At 41.9% G+C, this 20,949-nt stretch overlaps 1 protein-coding gene across 1 annotated transcript in view; it reads right to left on the bottom strand.

Moving 5' to 3' along the window:
* Positions 1-19,558: 19,558 nt before the first annotated feature.
* Positions 19,559-20,949, bottom strand: part of DCLK3 (doublecortin like kinase 3) — a 55,456-nt gene continuing 54,065 nt past the window's right edge. The window contains exon 6 of the transcript XR_012157454.2: positions 19,559-19,612. The gene's annotated coding sequence lies outside the window, so the exon portion shown is untranslated. The remainder of the gene's footprint in view (positions 19,613-20,949) is intronic.

Below are 20,949 nucleotides of genomic sequence, written 5' to 3'. Positions count from 1 at the left end.
GATTTTAAATCTGGTCCAGTCACACTAGCACAATCTCATAATGTAATCACACTTAAATCACCTTCAGAGCAGTTTAAGTTAGTTATGTAATCTAAACCAAAATAAGTGCTTCTTGAAATAATTTAAGTGAGTCTGCATTAGGGATTTGCACCTGTGTAACTAAACATATTTAAAATCAATTTTAGTCACAGTAGTGCATCCTTCCTAAAATAGACCATCCTTCAGTTTCCACTCCCTCTGGTGGTGGGTTTTGTGTTCTACTCGAGGCCTGATTCTCCACTGCCCTGCACCTATACCTAGGCAAAGTGGGTATGAAATGCTACAACCTGAGAAAAGCAATGTCTTATACCCAGGTGTAAATAACTACAGAAAAATGCAATGCTAAGAATTAAAGCCTAGAAATCCGTTCAAGGCCACAAGCTCAGTTCAGATACATAACTGAAGAGCCATCTGATGATAATCACTTTTGATGGCTACAGTACTGGATGGATTTGTACTGGTGACCTAGAGGTGAAAAACTCCATAGATCATCAGCAATTTCCAAACCACCCAGTCACACCTGTCAGGGTTATTATTAAATGATTTCCTCCAGACACTTGTTTAAACACCACATTGTGTGACACTTAGAGGTTTTTCATCTCCACAGCCCATTTTCTCCTGCTGCTTGAACCTATATTTAAATAATAAAGGTGAGTTTATGACATCAGAATCATTTCCTGGGCAAGTGTGACCGTACAAGCAAAGTCCATGGCCTGACTGCAGGACTAAGCAGAAAGATTAAATAAATAATAATAATAATACAGTAGTGCCCAAGATGCTAGCATGGGCACAGAGGTAAAAAAGGCCTTATTCTATTTACACACATTTGTAATACCTAAAGAAACCCCCACAACATGACTTGTTACGTCTAAAAGCTCCTCTCCACCCCACACTTAGCTTCTTTGAGAGACTTTCATACTGAGAAAATCTCTTTTTTCTGACTGCCGCTGCCTATAAAACATAGGCCAGATCAGCAGCTGGTATAAAATGACATAGCTCCATTACAGAGCTATATTGATTTATACCAGGTAATGATTTGGCTCATAATATGTAATGTTTTAGTATTTTTGTATTAGTACTTAGATTTTTATAATAGGGTCATCCAGAATTATCTCTATGCGTGTGATCTACCACATTAGAGGCAGATTTCACAATGGAAACAGAAAATAACCGCAAATTCATTCCCTTTCACAAAATTCAATGATAAGACATTCTTTTTTTTCCTTGTGGCAATGCAAAAAACAGACGCACTTTGCAAAATACCTCTAAACGTTTCCATGAGGTCACTGAGGGTCAGATCCTACAAACACTTACACACCCAAGTAACCTTGGCCAGGAATATGCTCCATTTGAAGTCAGTGAGTCTACTCATCTAGTAAAGTTACTCATGTGAGCAAGTGTTTACTGGTTCTGGCCAAAATGAGGATGTTCCAATCAGCCATAAAGAGCTTTTTGCCCAACTTTTTCCTTACTTGGCTTTAGCAAACCTTTTGCCTCAATCACGAAAGAATTAGCAATTTCAAAATAAATCATAAGTCAACACACACAACTCATGTCATTACTGAACAATGACTACAAACTCAGAGAGATTAGAAAGGGGCACAATGCAATTATGTAGAGATCACACCACTGAACTGAACCCTATCTGTCATTAAGTCCTTAAGTTCTGTCAGTCACTGCTAATGAGATGCTCATCTGCTGTTGATGACTCACTCATGAGAGTCCCTGACTGGAATTGTAGAGTCTCACTAGATGTGCATGGTAATACACTTTGGCTTCTAACCTAATTATCCCAAATCTGAAGCAATGCCAACTGCAGAATTAGAGCCTATTAAACCTTCCTGCTCTTTTATTTTACTTTTTTTTTTATTTCCCCCCTTCCTTTCACCATTTCGCCACCTGGGTGATTTTATTTATTTAGAATCTGATCTGATGATTCTGCAAATATCTCAACTGTTCTAAGTTTTAATATTTCACCTCTAATTGGATACAGAGATATTCAAAGCAGTGGAGTTACTTGAACCTACTGGGGTGGCAAACTGTTTCTCTGGAGAACTGAAGAATTTCACCAGTCACTCCCCTTGCTGACTAGTGAGAGTTCTGAAATAGCTACAAGACATCACTTTTAGTTATTTCTTACCATTATATTCTTAATCACTATACTCTAGATAGCAGCTAATTGGCCAATTCAGGAAAGCATCCCTGTTCAGAAAAGCACTTAAGCAAATTCTGAAGTCAGTGGAACTTGACTGCATAACTGGGCAATGTTATGCAGACATGTGGCAACAGAAGTTCCAGGTGAGCATAAACTGACTTTGATTCACATTTAATAATTTACTGGCTTCTCCAGAAGAGATAGTTAATGCATATTTCGCAGCAGCCTGTCTCTTCCGAGACAGACAGTGTTATTCTTCATCTAACTGTGCAGGTTATATAGAACTTAAGGCAGTAAATGCCCAAAACTGTGGGAGGCAAGTACTGTCAACTCCCATTCACAGCAATGGGAGCTGAGGGTGCTCAGCATCTTCCCGGATTGGGCTTCAAGGGCCCGATCCAAAGCATATTGCCGTCACTGAGAGCCTTTCCATTGACTTCAGTGGGTTTTGGATCATGCCCCAAACAAGTTATTGTGGATCTAATACTGCAAGGTTCAGAGATGGCCTCAATTATTATTAATGTCAAATGGGAATTGAGGGCACTGAGAACCTTGCAAGATTATACCCAGTATGAGCATAGATATAGTCATGAAGATGGGCAACCTAGAAATTCCATCAGCTCGACAAACTAGTTTAGAGACTGTAGACAGATAAATAAGAGACAACAGACAAACAGTGCAATTCCTACTATACTGTCATTTTCATGTTAAGAATCCTAAAATGAGTGTAGTGATGTCAGACAATGAGCTACCGCAACTTGATCCTGCAGATTTATTGGAGGAAGGGGTTGAGAGGGCCTTCACATCTCTTTAGGTAACTCCTTGTGAACAAAGTTACTAGTATTTACAAATCTATCTAGTTATTTCCCTGAAATGAAATGAGAGCCCTGAACAATGGTTTAGCTGCTATAGGGAAAGTTCTTACTATTAGAAACCCAGTTAAGAGTATTACATACCTGCACTGCAGAAGTCCCCCTGAAAACAACCGCAGGAGAAAAAGCAATTCAGGTGACAGGATATACAAAGAGATACAAGATGCTGTTCTGCAGATGACAATTGGTTAGAGACATCATCCTGGCCTTCAAAACCTTCAGCAACTTCCCCAAAAGAGATCTGATGTTTTTAAATGATTCTCACACTAGAAAGTGTGTAGTTCATATAATTCACAAAGACATATCATTGCATTCATGTTGAGATCCAAACCGCCAGCTGGGGGGCCCTTTTATCATTGTTTCTGGGTTAAATGATTAGGTAAACACATTGGCTGTCTCATTTCTGAGATGAGGCTAAATTACAAACCTTAGTAATTAATCACCTCAATAGTATATTGACTTCAATATAAAACATGCTGAAGATCCCGCTAGCCATCAGGGGGATTTTGTTTAGTGGACTTCAGAGCACTCCCCTCCTTGATGCTGCATGATTAGAATATAATATATCAAGGGACACACTAATGAATTGGAATTTATAGCAAGGTCAAAATTCAACCAGTTGTATAAACTGTGAGCATTTACTTTAACTGATGAAACAAACTACCCACAAAATAGAGATGTTTCTGATTGTAAAGTCCCTCTTACCTACCAGTACAAAGCTACCCTCCCAACAGGCAGGAGTGCTCACTAATAACTAGCAATGGGTGGATGTAGGAGGGCTCCCTTGGCTTCTGCTTGGCTCAGAAAGTCATTCTGAGACCCATGGTTTTGTAAGCCCTGGCACACTTTATTCTCAGGCTTGTTCCCACAACCGTTTCACCACATACAAGTAATCCTTCACTGTCTGCAAGCAGGAGGGAGGGGAGAACTAACTCCCTGCTTTCATTCCCTGCCTCTTCCCTTTCCTCCTGCTCTCTTCTGAGGCTTTTATGCAGCCCCAGGCTAATTAGGTAGCAGCTGTCTCTGCCTCCCCAATTAGGGCCAGGTTACCCCAAGCCCACTCTAATTTGTTCCCCTAATGATGAGCAGATGTGACAGAGGGCTGAATCTGAAACCCTTTGCCCAGCACCCTGTCACAGTGGACCTCAAGAGTCAGAGATTCAGCCAGGCTTAGCAAATCATCCCAGAATTATAGATGTTTAGCTGAACTAGTTGCCTCAATTCACCACGGGGAGTCAAGAACTCCTTGGTTTTAGCACAGGTTCTGTCACTGACTTCATTGGTGACCTTGGTCAAATCACTCAACCTCTCTGTGCTTTGGTTTTTCCCCAGGTAAGACAAGGTTCATATGGCACTCGCCTACCTACATCACAGGACTGTTGTAAGGCATAATTAGTTGAAGAGCTAAACTCATCTCTACTGCCACCTTAGACTCATAAAAGATTAGGGTTGGAAGAGTCCTCAGGAGGTCATCTAGTCCAACCCCCTCTTCAAAGCAGGACCAACACCAACTAAATCATTCCAGCCAGGGCTTTGTCAAGCTAGGCCTTAAAAACTGTTAAGGATGGAGATTCCACAACCTCCCTAGGTAATGCATTCCAGTGCTTCACTACCCTCCTAGTGAAATAGTTTTTCCTAATATCCAACCTAGATCTCCCCCACTGCAACTTGAGACCATTGCTCCTTGTTCTGTTATCTGCCACCACTGAGAAGAGTTGAGCTCCATCCTTTTTGGAACTCCCCTTCAGGTAGTTGAAGGCTGCTATCAAATCCCCCCTCACTCTTCTCTTCTGCAGATGAAACAAGCCCAGTTACCTCAGCCTCTCCTCATAAGTCATGTGCCCCAGCCCCCTGATCATTTTCGTTGCCTTCCGCTGGACTATCTCCAATTTGTCCACATCCTTTCTGTTGTGGGGGGCCCAAAACTGGACGCAATACTCCAGATGTGGTCTCACCAGTGCCGAATATAGGGGAATAATCACTTCCCTCAATCTGCTGGCAATGCTCCTACTAATGTAGCCCAATATGCCACTAGCCTTCTTGGCAATAAGTGCACACTGTTGACTCATATCCAGCTTCTCGTCCACTGTAATCCCCAGGTCCTTTTCTACAGAACTGATGCTTAGCCAGTCAGTCCCCAGCCTGTAGCAGTGCATGGGATTCTTCCGTCCTAAGTGCAGGACTCTGCACTTGTCCTTGTTGAACCTCATCAGATTTCTTTTGGCCCAATCCTCCAATTTGTCTAGGTCACTCTGGACCCTATCCCTATACTCCAGTGTATCTACTCCTCCTGCCACCTTAGTGTCATCTGCGAACTTGCTGAGGGTGCAATTCATCCCATCGTCCAGATCATTAATAAAGATGTTGAACAAAACCAGCCCCAGGACTGACCCCTGGGGCACTTCATTTGATACCGGCTGCCAACTAGACATCGAGCCATTGATCACTACCCATTGAGCCCGACAATCTAGCCAGCTTTCTATCCACCTTATAGTCCATTCATCCAATCCATACTTTTTTAACTTGCTGGCAAGAATACTGTGAAAGACCATATCAAAAGCTTTGCTAAAGTCAAGATATATCACATCCACTACTTTCCACATATCCACAGAGCCAGTTATCTCATCATAGAAGGCAGTCAGGTTGGTCAGGCATGACTTGCCCTTGGTGAATCCATGTTGACTTTTCCTGATCACCTTCCTCTCCTCCAAGTGCTTCAAAATGGTTTCCTTGAGGACCTGCTCCATGATTTTTCCGGGGACTGAGGTGAGGCTGACCGGTCTGTAGTTCCCTGCATTCTCCTCCTTCCCTTTTTTAAATATGGGCACTATATTTGCCTTTTTCCAGTCATCCAGAACCTCCCCCAACCACCATGAGTTTTCAAATATAACGGCCAATGGCTCTGCAATCACATCAGCCAATTCCCTCAGCACCCATGGGTACATTAGATCTGGACCCATGGACCTTAAGAATAAATGTGCTTGCTTAGAAAAGCTTTGTGGTAACTTATTTGTAGCACTCAGACTGTGTGCTGTCTCTGAGAAGAGAAGCAAACCAGGCCTGCTTAGGCAGAATGTCTTGTTCTAAGGATATCACAGTGCAGGCAGTGAACTGTGCATATTTCAACCTGGAAATATGCCGGTCGGAAGGGAGAGAGATGTGGGTCTTTGCCCAAGAGAGGTGACAGCTGAGGAGCCATGAGTCTAGTGTGAGTGCCCTTGCTGGACCATAGGGGGGAATACAGATGCCATTGCCCTGAATTGTGACAAATAACGCTTCCCTTGTTACAGGAGTGTTGTGGGGAGTAATACATTAAAGACTGTGAGGTGCTCCGATACACCAGTGATGGGGCCATAGGAATATCCAAGATAAATGTGCAGTCTATAAATTGTCTACTTAACACAAACTTAAAAACAGACAAAATTTCTTTAGAAGATTTTTTTTTAATTTACAAGTTATGGCTCATGTCACCCATTCTTCAGTGCTATACATATTAATTGCTGCCATGTTTTCTCTTTGGAAGAGATTTCTGCAATAGGAATAGCAGTTATGGAAGAGGAACAACACTGATAGATGCCTTATATTATATTTCTTCCCTAAACCCATATTTAATTTTAGCATGGACCACTAACAACTGTCTACAGTTAGCAGTTCAGCTAATGTTACTTAGCAGTTCAGCATTATTACAGTATCGAACTTCAATTGGGCAGATCAGCTCTCTGGTGGAAACCCAGAGAGATTATTCCATTTCCAGGAAGTCCTAGTACGTACCCAGGTTTTCTTCCCTGCCTCAATTGTTTTAAGCCACCAAGGAGCATAATAAGCACTTGCCCAATTTGTTCTCTTCTTCCTTCTCTTCTGGGTCCTATTCCTAGCTCTGCCACTGACTCGGTCTGCAGTCTTGGACAAATCACTTAACACTGTGCCTCAGTTTTCACAACTGTAACAGAATACTCCTACTCCCCTACTTTTGGAAAGAGCTTTGAGATCTACAGCTGAGAAGTACTACATAAATTTTAAGTATTATGTTAACACTCTTCCATGGTAGACAGACCATGGCACAAAATTACCTAAGTTCTCCCCCCTACACCTTCAGATTTGACCCAGTGTGATCACTACTACAGTGGATACAGTTAGACACAGATCCAGCAGTGTGCTGATTGAGCACCAAATGTTGCACAAGACACAACTGCCTTTGCCCATGGAAGCATGTTATTACAAGCAGGAGGAAGATTGCACACCATAGTGTCTGTATGCCTACATCCACGGAGGCACCAGTGCTTCTTGGTTTCCCAAATCTTAGCCTGTGCAATAACGAATCAGTACGGAAAAGGAAAGCCGCACCAGCCACAAGGGAGCACCACAAAATAAGGACTGGTCAAAGAGAACTGTGGGATTTTAGAGGTTCTTCCATTCACTCCAAGTTCTGTTAAAGTTCTGAACTAACATTGTGAGAAGTCATCATTTGACAGCGCTTTACCTTTCATAACCATTGAATAGTTATTAAAATCAGCCTGTTGAGGATAAATATGCCTTTGTTACACAGCTGTCTAGGGATTTGTGGGAGACCAGGGGAGATAATGATAATAAGGAAGCACATCACTATCTCAAAAGCACTGAATTTCAATGAAGGATTCGCTCAGATGGACAAAAATCCAAGAGAGGCTCCCCATGTAAAACAATTTAGAAAAACTTGCCTTTAGTGCAGTAATTAAACATCTGGATGCATACTTATTCCTGGAGCATGTGCTCCTGTGAGCACAGGCTGCAATTGGGTTGTTAAATGAGCGCCTGTGTCTAAAGGTTTCAGAGTAGCAGCCGTGTTAGTCTGTATTCGCAAAAAGAAAAGGAGTACTTGTGGCACCTTAGAGACTAACCAATTTATTTGAGCGTAAGCTTTCGTGAGCTACAGCTCACTTCATCGGATGCATCAAGTACTCCTTTTCTTTTTGTGTCTAAAGAGTATGGTTATGTTAATAATGTATGTGTTTAATAAGTATCCCTTTATGAACTTTCTAGACCTGAAACATTTAGACTTCCAGGTGCACACTAAAGAAAATCAGATATACACAGGCAACAATTTTGTATTGCTAGCTGATGTGCCCTACAATTTGCATTTGAAAGGAAATTGGGTCTTTTACTATGTTCATTTTGTTTATTTTCATATTCCTCTGAAGTCAAAAACTAAAATACCTTCACAGTAAGATCTCCTGCAGCTTTTAGAAAGAGGGGTTCCCAGAATCTCACTTAAATCCACACACAAGAGTGGTTTGCTTAAGTGTTAACTCCTCTTTTTAAAGCACACTAGAAGTGGGAAATTATACAGGGAGCCACTTTACTAAATCTGTCTCCATGGTTCAGTAATGTCAATGTGCTTAAGGCATGTGGTTTCTTGAGGAAGCTATCCAACTAGCACATCCTCAGCTGCATCAGAGTCAATGTGAGGAATCTATCCCGTCTGGGAATTTAACCAAGAACCCTCATGTCCAAAAGCAGCAGCTATTCCACTTGAAATGAGAGAAGAATATCCATTAGCTGTCACTTGTAGTAATACAATATCCTCTTTCCAATTCTCCAACTCCATAGTGGTGTGTGTGTGTGTATATGTATATGTATATATATAGACACCACAGTTGTTTGCTAGCCACGGACATGTTTCACTGGGAATAGAACACCTGACCTTTGGCTGCAGAAACACTAGCTACTGCCCAGCAATAAAAGGAATGGCTCCATTAGATCATTTCCTTCTGCTGGATGAGCAGCAACCAGAAGGGATGGTTTGGGAGATTTAAACATTAGGTTTGAAGTAACTTCAGTGACTAAAGCCAGAGGTTTGTGTCCTGGCTGGCCTCACTCCTGAGCCAAATAGAGTTCCTTGCATTGACCTGCATGGGGGTGTTTCAGATAAAGCCAGGATTGTGTCTGCTCCCTGTGTACATTGAAATTCTCATGGCACTTTTCATTAGAGCTTTTGCCCTGGTGTCTTAGGAAAAATATCTCCTCTCCCTGTAGTGTTGCTCAGACTACTAGTTGGTTGCTCTCCTCAACCCCATAAGTGGACATATTGCAGTACTGTAATAAGTATTTGAGTAAAATTTTCTAAAGCACCCAAGTGATTGAGGTGCCAAAGTCCCATTTCAAAGTGACAGCCATTGACTTTTACCATGTACCTAAGTCACATGGGAGCTTTTGAAATGGTTACTTCTTGCTCTGCTCTCCTTCGTATCTATATAAATCTGCTCATGAATTATTAGGTTGAAGTCAGTGGAGTTTCTGATGTAAATGAGAGGAAAATCTGGCCCATAGGTCCAAATTCTGAAGCCCTTACTCACCCAAGTGTCAGAGCATTGGTTCCATGATTTGCTGAACATTTGAGAGTAAAGATGCTACGTAAAACTATTTTATGTTTCACACTTCAGCAGGTGTGACATTCCATCTGGTAGAGGATAATTAGAGTTATACACAGAATAGCACATTACAACTGTGTCTTACTGAGTCAGCCACAAAGAGGTCGAGTCCTTATCCAGCAAGTCAGACAGACAGAAGAAAAACAGATAGCAGCCAAAGGATTTTTAAATGTTATATTTGACTCTTTTAAACTTTTTTTTAATAGAACAACAAAAAATAAAAGAAACCAGATGAGGGGTTTAACTTCAGGTGCTTTTCCAAACAGGAACAAATAACCTCAGAGCTCAGCATTTAAAATCTACATAAACCTCAGGGGGTTTTATAACTTCAAGGTGAACCAAACTGTCACTTTTTTGTTCCATTCAAGGCAAGATGGATGCAAGCCTGAATCCAAATAGGTAGATAATAAAGATTGCTGTAGCCAAGTGTTTTCTGAACCAGTGCAATAGGTTGATTTACTGGTAGCACTGAGGTGTCCTACCAACCTTTTTCAAGCCAGTTTATAAATACAAATTAAAGTCTTAATCCTGCAGTCCTTACTGAGTAGTCCTTATTTCTGTGAGCACTGTCTTCTCAACCTGTGTCCCCAAATGCTCTTCTGATATTTGTATTTCATCTTTGTAGAGGGAAATTATTTACCTACTGGCCAAAGAGTAAAGATATATTTTCAGCAGAGACCTGAAATGAGATAGGAGTTCTCCATGTAGAAAGCACAACACGGAGAAGACAGTGCTCAGACTGTATGGATGGCCAGAGATGAAGCCAGTGTTAGATGAGCAGAAGGTTTGGTATTATGTTTGCCAAGGCTTCTTTATGTACTATAGAATGTAATGCAACCATAGTAAAGAAGCTCGGAAAGATTTATTTTCTTCTAGCAGAGCACTTTATTACAACTGTTTTTATTACATCGGCCTTGTGCCAATGTTGCCACATAGAGCAGAAACTCATCCCTTCATTCCTCTCCATCATTTGCTGCTTAAGGTTTCTTCTGGGCACCCTCCTTTCCTCACACTACTTAACAGTTGCACGTGGGAGTCTGTATGTTGGCATCCAGAGTACATGCCCCAAATATGTCCAGCGCCTTCTTCCGATTCTGGTGGGAAACAAGCTGCTGGTTGTTAATTTCTCGGACCTCTTCGTTGGTGATGAAGTCTTTCCAACCAATGACTGGAATCTTTCATAAGTGCCTAGTTTTCTGGCTAATGTTTCAGTAGCTCTCCAGCCCTCACAGCCCTATGTTAGCACTGAGAGTATGTTTGAGTTGAAAATTCTGTTATGTTCTCTTTTTGACTTCCACATATGCTATAGTAAGGAAAGCAGTATTATCCCTAAAGTTCCTCTGCCCTCTCTTCACTGCAGAGCTTATGCCTGCCTTCCCACCTATGGGGTTTCCTGTTATGGTTTAAAGGAACCGTGCATATATCTTCACAGAAGATGCAGTCGGAGAGCTGCTCAATGTTTTGAACTCCTAACAGAACTAACTGCCCACTTCCTGTCTCTAGGAAACTGCCTGCTCAGCCCTCTTAAACAGACTTGTCTAAATACTGTCAACTATCAACTAATTTTCAGGTACTGCAATGACCTTTTTCTCCGTTACTTTTCTGAAAGGTCTCCTAATCTAATCCTGGCCATTATCAAGGCCTATGAGAATATACATGCCAGGTGGAAATGGCCTGCAGCTGAGAACTCAAGCATTTTCTTCATGATTTTAAAGAGTTCTGGCCACCTTCTCCCTTAGGCTTGCAAAGTGAATTAAATTTCACACATTGCTTCTTTCCCTATTATGTATTTGAGCAGGCTTCTGTTAAACTCTCAAATGCATTCACAGGGATATTGCCTTGCATAGATACTGTAGTCTAGATGGAACATTCATTTTAAAGTCAACTACTTTCCAACAATCTAACTCAGCCCATTGGTTTCCAAGATATACAGGTAATAGGCTACACTGGAATACTTGAATACAACCCTCTTTTAAAAATATTTACCTCCACAACTAGTTCAAAAGGTTTCTTAAGAAAAGAAACTTCCTAGTTCTTTCCCCTCTCAACTCCATTCAAAAACAGACATTTTTCCCCTCTCAACTCCAGTCTCAACTCAACTTTTCCCTCTCAACTCCATTCAAAAACAGACCTTTTTTTTAAGTATCTGAAAGAATTTGTATATGGGCCAAGACTTTATAAGTGAAAGGAGAATCAGGCCCTTATACCAGTTTTATGCAGGCATATCTCCCTTGATTCCACCCGCCTACCCCATCTCCAATATAGTGTCCCACCACAAAACTCCTCAGGAGCTAACCAGGCCCCAGCATATTAAACAGCTAGGCCCAAAGCCTGCAATTCTTACTTAATAGTAGCCAGTCGTTCCACTGACAAAACTCCCACAGATGGGGATCTGAGACACAGAGAAACTGAAGGCTTGATCCTAAACTCATTGAAGTCAATGGCAAACAAAACAAAAGTCAGAGATATATAGCAGAATGAATTTCTCAGAACGAATGAGAATTTTCAACTCAGACTTACCTTCAGTGCTAGTGTGCGGCTGCGAGAGCTGAAAATCTATTGAAACGTTAGACAGTGGCTTCAAGGCAATGCATGATTTAGTTATGATCAGTTTACACCAGTGCAATTTCACCAAAGAGCAAAATTATGGAGCCAAAACAGGAGTTTAGAATAGAAATGGAAACAGACACTTACCTGCTGTCGTACAAATACAGTCAAGCAACAAAAAATGCTTCATCTATCTTAGGTAGCTTTATAGGCCCTACTACCATAGTATCCGACCTCCTCACTGTTTGTGAGGTAGGAAGTACTGCCATCCCCATTTTATAGATGGGGATCTGAGGGACATAGAAACTAAAGGCTTGATCCTATGTTGATTGAAGGCAATGGCAAAGCTCCCTTTTACTTAATGGTGCAAGGGATGAGGGCCTAAGTGACTTGTCTATACAGAAAGTTTGAGGCGGAGAAGGAAAATGAACACAGGTCTCCTGAAAGTGCCAAGCTAGCACCCTAGCCATGGACTATCCCGGACAGTTCCTGAGTGTCTTCAACTACTATGGACTTCAATGAGCAAAACAGTTAGCAGTAGGTGACCAGCCCCTCTCACAATTTCAGACCTATTGGCAGCAATGGGTGTCTGGTTGTCAAATCATCAAGTTCTGAGTTTGGACTCAACCAGTTGTGTTCTCAGACCAGTGATTTTTAACCTATGGCTTTGGAGTTGTATGTGACTCTTCAGAGGATCAATGTGAGACTTGCCTTGGTTTCATACATCATTCCACATTCCACTTGAGGAGAAAGTGAAAAATAGGTAGGAAAAGGAGAGGGAATAAATCTGTCATCTGCTCTGAGAGGAATGGGGTTCCTGGTAGATAGTTAAACAGGACTCATTCTAAGCAAAAATCCTGCCCTGCTGCTTTTACTAAACATTTGTAGGTATCACCACAGATGTTAAGGGCACTTTCTATACAGTAGATATGTGAAGAAATAGCCCCATCTTGAAGAGTTTACAATCTAAATTGAGAACAAAGACAGGATTGGGGAAATAACATCTGGCAAGAGGACGGGTACTGATTCCCAGGAGCCAGGAATACATTCTCCTTTCAGCATAGTGCTAGTCTCCAGTATGTGATACACTTAAGCCCAACTCCTGCAGTTCTTACGTTGCTCTGGGAAAGCGTCCATAGACTTCAGAAAACTGTATGATTTAATCCCTAAGGATGAGCCAGTGCCTGAAGGATTGAAAAACTGCCAATCCCTAATGGGCAGTTTTAAAAAAAATACCCTATTTTACTTACAGTAGTAATAGCATTTTCACCACCGCCACCACTTGCTCTCTCCCCTTCCTTGTGCCATTTTGCTCAAAACATTTGCTTAAGAACAGGATCTTAGTTTGCGTAGAGGTCATCAGCTCCTGTAGCTTGTTGCCCACTTGACAGCATAATCCTCTGCCTGTGATAATCACTTCCACAGCAACCCAGTGTGATGCTTGTCACCACAATGAAGGGGCCAACTGATTGTTCAGAGACAAAGATCCTGTTTTCATGCAAGTGTCCTTAGTAGCAAAGAATTAAAAAAGACAAATACAGAAAATATTAGGCCTATAAGCAAAATTGTTTACAAATAGAATTAGGCTGTGTCTACACTATGGGGATTATACCAGCGTAGCTATGCTGGCATAGCCATGGATGCATAACCCCATAGTTTAGACACACCCTACACCAATGAAAGGGGTTTTTCCATCTGTGTAGTAACACCATGTCCCCAAACTACAGTAGCTATATCGATGGAAGCATTCTTTCGTTGCCATAGCTCCATCTACATTGAGGGATAGGTCAACATAGTTATGTTGGTATGAGGTGTTTTTTCACATCCCTGACTGATGTAGCTACATTGACCTAACCTTTAAATGTACACCAGGGCTTAGTTTCACCACTTCAGAGAGGCCAGCAGCATTCTGACTCAGGTTTCTGTCCTGTCTAAGACAGAGTGTTATTGCTAAATTCTTCAGTTGCAAGTCAACCCTTCATGCAATCACAGAAACTAGAAAAGACTGTATAGATCACATTGTCCATTCCCTGGCAATATAGGATTATTCTCTACTTTACACATTTTAGTCCATTGTCCAGTCTACTTTCAAACCTTAGAATCCTAAAGACAAATATATTTATCCTGAGATTTCTTGGATGAGGGGCAGGTGTTGTCATGATGTATAGAATCACAGCCCATCTTAAATTGGAGGTATTTTTATTAACTATAAACACAAACTAACAGGCTTCCACATAACCAGAGTTCAGGTTTGTCTCCCTTCTTTACTAGGAACTACAGCCTGACTGGAACCCTATACAGCACACACAGACATCTAATAAATGAGTAATTTACTCCAAGTAAACATAACAATTACAGGAGCCAGTCTGGAGAGTGCTGAGTTGAAGGACTCTTCTCCTTGACTCTTTCCCTTTCTGTCCACCCAGATTTTTCCACCTCCTTTAACTCTCCCTCCAAGCCACAAAAGCTCCCCTTTCCTGTTCCTTACCCACCTCTCCTCAGCCACTGGAGCAGTGGTGACAAGGAGGCATTGAGAGTCCCAGAGCTAATGGACAGGACTTCCACACAGATGACCTTGTGCCTTTGGGACATCCCTGACGTTTGGGGGGCCTTACCCATGGGCTTCTTCTATAGGAGGTCCCATCTTGCTCAACTGACAGACAAATCTGAAGAAAGCACTGCAAGAGGAATCTCAGTTGTCCTTCCCTAGTCCCCTCCTGTAACATATCTCATGGGAGGAAACAATCTGAATCAACAACAACAAATACTTGGAGCCTGGTTCCAAAGCCCATTGGAGTCAAAGGAAAGACTCCCATTAACTTCAAATATTTACTAATTAATTGTTTTTGTGAGTGCACTGAATTTCTTCCCACAACAAATGTCCATGGAGGAAGAGAATGAAAGAACACAGAAGTAGGGGACTGAGAGGTAAAGATAAAATAGACTGACAAAGAAACACCCAGCAAAAGACAGAAGAAAAATATACACTGATACAAAGCAGAAGGAAATAAATGTGGGGGCAAGAAACAGAACATGGAAAGAGATGCAAGAACAAAAAAGAAGGCCATTCTATATAATTGAACCACTGTACTGTAAACACTTAAGTATGTATTTAACATTTCTCATGCTAGCAGCTTCTTTGTACACTTTGCGTGAGTAAAGTGATGCACATTGATTTTGTGTCTGCACAATCAGGGCCACAATCGGTTTATGTTTTTTATAATATTGTACATTCTGGCATTATTGAAGGTTGATTTTATGGACAAGCAATAACTTTTGACCAGCTCTAAAAAAAAGTCTAACTCCTCTCAGAGATACATATACAAGTGATTCTGGTAAATTGAGTGACATGGTAGAGTTAGGTGAGCTGTCTAAACAATATCACCCATGCTCCTTACACACACTAGCCCAGCACTCATTATTACTTCAGAGTAATCAGTCCCTTATTCAGAAGAAAGTGTTTCTGTACAACATAGGACCAGTTTCAGAAATTCTGCAAAAAGGGGCAATTCCTTTGAGTTCAGTGATGCTATGCCCGTTTACATAGTTCAAAAATTCAGCCCCTTAAATTCAGCAACAGGTTTGGACCAGGCATCCTAAAATTCTTGGGATAGATTCTCTTCTGCTGTGCACTTTGTGACATCATTTATACCTGAGTGAAGGTGGATTTTAAACATTTCCAGAACAGAATTCTCCACTCGCACCAGTTGTAGCGTTTTATACCCACTTTGCACAGGCAACAGACGATGTAAGGCAGGGAGAATCAGGCCCCTAGTTTCATATGAACTTCTTAATACTGGCTGTAATCCATACAAAACAAGAGAAGGTTGCTGCCATGAAAAATGGGGATTAGCAACACAAGTTCTTTGTGAGAAAGAAAGCCAATAATCTATTTAAATTGGTGCAATTATCCAGTCAGGTCAAGACAACAGAAAATTTCTTATCTAGGAGAATAGTGGTGGGTACTCCAAGCTACACATTTTAAGGGGCCATCTAGACAAAGAAATATTATTTTGGGGGTGATTATACCCCTCTTGCCATAATTATATTCATAATTTAGATCAGGTACATCCAATCAGTGCCTAGATATTGACCTAATGCATTCAGCATCAGAGAGACATGACTGTGTTCTAACTGAGGCAGCAGGACAGCGTAAGTCCACGGCTTAGAAATCAATTGTAGAAGCTTGGGACAATTAGTCAGCAAAGTACCCAACAGATAATTGCAGAAGCTACATGCAGGATGTGGGGCACAATTATTTCATTAGTCATTAAAATGAAAATAAAAATAGCAGAAGTCCTAGTATTAACCTGCAAGGAGAATTGATCAGCATTCAAGCACTGATTGCTATGCCATGCAGCTGAAGAAGTGGGCTTTTTACCCCCGAAAGCTTATGCCCAGATAAATTTGTTAGGTGCCACCGGACTCTTCGTTGTGATTGCTATAGTGGCTAAAAAGAATAAAGAGTGATTTAAAGGCTAATTCTGTAGGATAGTGTATGTGCAGGGGTTGTTTTGTTTTGGAGTTTTGGGGCAGGGGTTAAAGTGTAATGGGTTAGTTCAGTGCTTCTCAACCTCTTCTCAACCTGTGACCACCCTTATTTAGTAACATGGAAAGGGCAGGGTGGTCACAACCCCAACACCCCTTTATGACCCTGGATTGAGAACTCATGAGCTCTTTAGGTTGCATTGTACCACTGCCCTTCACAGGGTAGAGTCAGAACTGTTCAGCTGTGTGTCATAGACCTGTCAGTGGTAGGAGCTAACGAAGAGTCTCTTCTTGCTGAAGTGGTAGAGGCCAGTGCTTTCAGAGCAGGGGGCGGTGAGTTCTGTTCCTTCTGCTACAGTGAAGTTCTGATTATGCTGCACATCATAGCCAAGGACAGCTGTGACACTCCTAGGGAGCCACCGATTTGTTACAACAGGAAATAGTGTAATGTTCATAGATGCTTTTTTCTATGCTGTAGTACAGTTGTTCTGAAAGCTACAGTAGGTGTGATCCAGAAGTCGAAATGATCCTAGTTACTTACCATGCTTTCCTCCCTGCTTGATTTGCTTGGCATACTGTGCTTCTCACTCCACAGCTCTTTATATGCCCTGAATTGTAGCATTTTTTCCATGCTCAAACAAAGCAGTGCTGTAGCCCAGCAATGGGAAAGTCCAGTTTGAAGTAAAAGCACAGAGGCTGGGATCCTCAACGGCCCTTAGCGCCCATTGATTTCTGGGCCAAAGAGACCCCCTTCCCACACACACACACGTGATTGTCTATGTAGCAGGTAGCAAGCTAAAATAAGCAAAAACATCTAACATTGTAACATGTATTTAGTTATTTTGAATGCTTAACTTTTATGTTGCAATTCATTTGTTGCAGGCGTTGTCGTGAGCCAAACAAGTTTCCATTCACTTACGGCTTTCTGCAGATCCATCCAATGACAAAGCAGCTCTTCTATGTAACTCCTCTACAGGTGCAATTGAGACTTTACATTCCTGCCTCTGAAGGAAAGCAGCATCCATCACCTGGGAACATTTGCGCATTGTCTGATGTCAAATTATCCACCTTGGTTTCCTCAAATATTTAGCATCTCAAACTATGGCCACAATTCTCAGAAGCTTACGCAGCCAGCATGGGAAACTTGGGTGACTACAAATAGGCACTTATGGAGTGTTTTACAGGTTCCCTTCTGTGCCCAATTTCAGAGGATATGAATCTGTTAGCAAATGATACATTTAGATCTTCTGGGTGAAAATATTTTTAAAAGGGAGGGGAGGGTGTAAATGCCCAGATGGGAGTAGATGAAAGAGGGGTGTTGTTCAGGGTATAGCTACTCAGCTGGGATTCTCGTAAGCCCCACCAGGGCTCTCATGGACTCATTTTAGACATGTTCAAGCACGACTAACTCAGCATGCACCAGCTAATAATCTGAACTCCCAAGCACTCATTGGCTGAGGCAAATGCGGTACGCTGTTGGTCCTAGTGCTCAGGATTAAAAGACTGCCAAACACACAGCACAGATTAGAGAGGCAGAGCATACTAGAATCTAGTCTTTGTTTGTGGGTTTGGCCTTGGCAGAAGGAGGCTGGCAGAAAGAGAAGTGAAGAGAGGCAGGCATGGGGATCTATCTAATTGAAGGCTGCTGCCCAGCTATACATGCTGTTGTCAGTAGCTAGCAGTGAGGTGCTCTGCTCTGTTTCGACGATGATAACAGTCGACTGCGTGCGTGTTCCCTCTGTGTGCTGCCTCAGCTCTGCGCAGATAGCTGACACAGCAGACCCCAAGAGACCCCCCAAAGACCACAGACTCTAGTAAGGTACAAAGGCACCCGACCAAGTTTATTGTCAAACAAAGCACAGTAATAGTTCCCTATAGACTCTACAGGACATACTACGAATGTGTGCCCCCTGGCAATGGGCTCAGCTCAGTCAGTAGCGGGACACTCCACTGCCCCCTAGGCTGGACAAAGGTATGCGCTCCGGGACCTATTTTTACACAGTTGCAGGACAGATCACTCATCCCTACTGAAGTATTGAGGTACAGCCCCTTGACTCATTAGGGTACTGTCTCCCCCTTTGATCATGTTGGTTCAAACAAACACATCTGTCCATCGTGCTGTCCTTTTGACCCTGTCTTTGGGATGCACCTGGCTGTTCCTTGTTATCTCTGTGAAGTGTCCTCGTATCGGGATGTCCAGGTGCCATCTTGCCACCCGTTCCTCTTATTACTACTTATGTCATTAGCGCGTGCTTTCTAGGAGCCCTTTTCTTGCCAAGTTCTGCAGTTAGGGCCTGCCTCTGGCTCACAGCCCAGCTTTACTTAGCAATGCCTGGAAGTACTTTGGTTCAGGCTTTAGGCCTCAGACCAGGCCTCTGATACGAGGGTTTATGCTTCAGGGCCTCTTACTACATGTGGTTCCAGATACAATTCCTTTCTACATTCAGAGACAGGTGAGGGAGAGGGGGGAGACCAGGCTGGCACAGCCATGGAGGAGGCAGTAGTAGCAACACTATCTGGATAATCAAGTGTTTGAGCACTGCAGAATCTTCTTCAACCTCATGGAGACATGTCATCTGGCGGTACTCCTGAAGCCATCATCAGAGGTGACCTGGACAGGCAGACACAGAGGAGACCGATTGGAGGTGGGTTTTAGCCTTCATTTGAGAAGCCAGGCTTGCTACCACTCAAAACAGGAAAACAGTAACATGTTCTACTGAAACTGCCGGGTTACGCAAAATACAATTGCCTGATTTGGCACTGGGCTGGGACAGCAGGTTTAATGCACCCTTAACTCTTCCAAAATCACTAGAAAAGTTCACTTGGTCACCCCCCAGAAGCCAGCAACAGTGCTGGCATGAAGTACTGAGTCAGTTCTTACTCAGAGGAAAGTGTGCCACCTACTGATTCACAGTAGGGAACAGAAATGGGGACCATAGTTAAATCCATACATATTTTAGCAGCAGAATCTCTATCAACTCAAATTATTTGTTTTATACAAACATGACTTACAAGAACCTGAGCTGCTTACCTCTGATGTGGACCCACTATCCTTAGTGTCTGAAGGCTCCTGCTGGCAAATTGCTAACAACTGTGCTGTTTACCTTTGTAAGCAAGACAGATCTTTTAGTTTTCCTCTGAACTAGACAACATTCTAGCAAGCTAAAAGCAAAACAAGACCAAAAAAATGCTAAAGCCTTTTCAATGCAAAAAGAGTGGTACTATTTTATATGAATCATTTATGTGGCTTGGGTTCTGTTATAGGTTCCAGGTGTGCTCCTGCACCCCAGGAGAAGGAATTTAAAGAATATGCACTTGATCTGGTCACATTTAAACCAATGGGAATTTTGCTCTTGATTTCTATGGGAGCAGAATCAGAGACGAAATCTACAACTAAGTTCAAGCACTAGCTGTTGTTGTTGAATCTCTAAAGACCAGATACATTGGTGACATAGGTATGTACAACTCCATTGACATCAGTTTTGATTGGAATGGAACTGTGCTCAATTTCACCAATGGAAGAACGCTACTCTGATCTAACAAGAGGAAAAAATAAACTCCCCTTTGCAGTCTATCTGGAGTAAGTAGAAGAAAAGAAAATACCCCTAGTAGAAGAGGACAGAGAGAAGATATATTTGACATTTCTTCCCCCATGAAAATCCAGAAACAAGCCATTACTTTTATTTTATTTTTTTTAACTCCTTCACTCTGTTAGTGTTTTTAAAGCAATGATATCACCATCCAAGGGTCGGTATGGGTCAAGTATGGACACTGCCATGATAGTCCTATATACCAATCATGCTCTAAACCTGAGGTCAGCAATAGTTCTATGTAAAACTGCTCTATTTCCTGTGGAAGCACTTTAAATAGAGAAATTTTGTATAACTGCTTCATCTGGATTAGTTTCAAAGCAAAGGGACTTTTATGCATTCTGAATAAAAATAACTGTTTGTGGCAGACTCCATCTAAAAATTAATGTTGTTCCAGTAAAAACAAAAACTTTAAACAAAACAGAGGAAGTACATACTGTGATCGTCAAGATTTTACTATCATTTCTGTGCCAAGATCACCATCTGGTGGTCATTACTTGAAAATGATGTTTTCCCAGTGCATTAGAAAGTCAAGGGATGAAAATATTTTAAGGAGAGGACAAGTCAGAAACTCGGGCTCTGTGAGAATTGGGTTGGCGTTAAGACTTTATTGGATTGGCTTCATTTAGAGCAATTATTATTAAGTTAGAAGTGAATGAAAGCCATTGTTGTGTGACAACAGTTCAGTGCCCATATGAAAGGAGCTGGTAATCTCTATACTTCACTGGTTTTTGTTTTGATCTACTAAATGCTCAGTAAAATGTTACTGCAGTGGCTGCTTGAAGCAGCATCACCCATGAAAAGGAGTAACAATCATCCTCCCTTCTCCTTGACAATTGTTCTCAGATAAG

The sequence above is a fragment of the Lepidochelys kempii genome, chromosome 2, assembly GCF_965140285.1.
Source record: "Lepidochelys kempii isolate rLepKem1 chromosome 2, rLepKem1.hap1, whole genome shotgun sequence".
Lineage (NCBI taxonomy): Eukaryota > Metazoa > Chordata > Testudines > Cheloniidae > Lepidochelys > Lepidochelys kempii.
The sequence above is the reverse complement of the archived record's forward strand: the minus strand, read 5'-3'. Positions and strand labels throughout refer to the sequence as shown.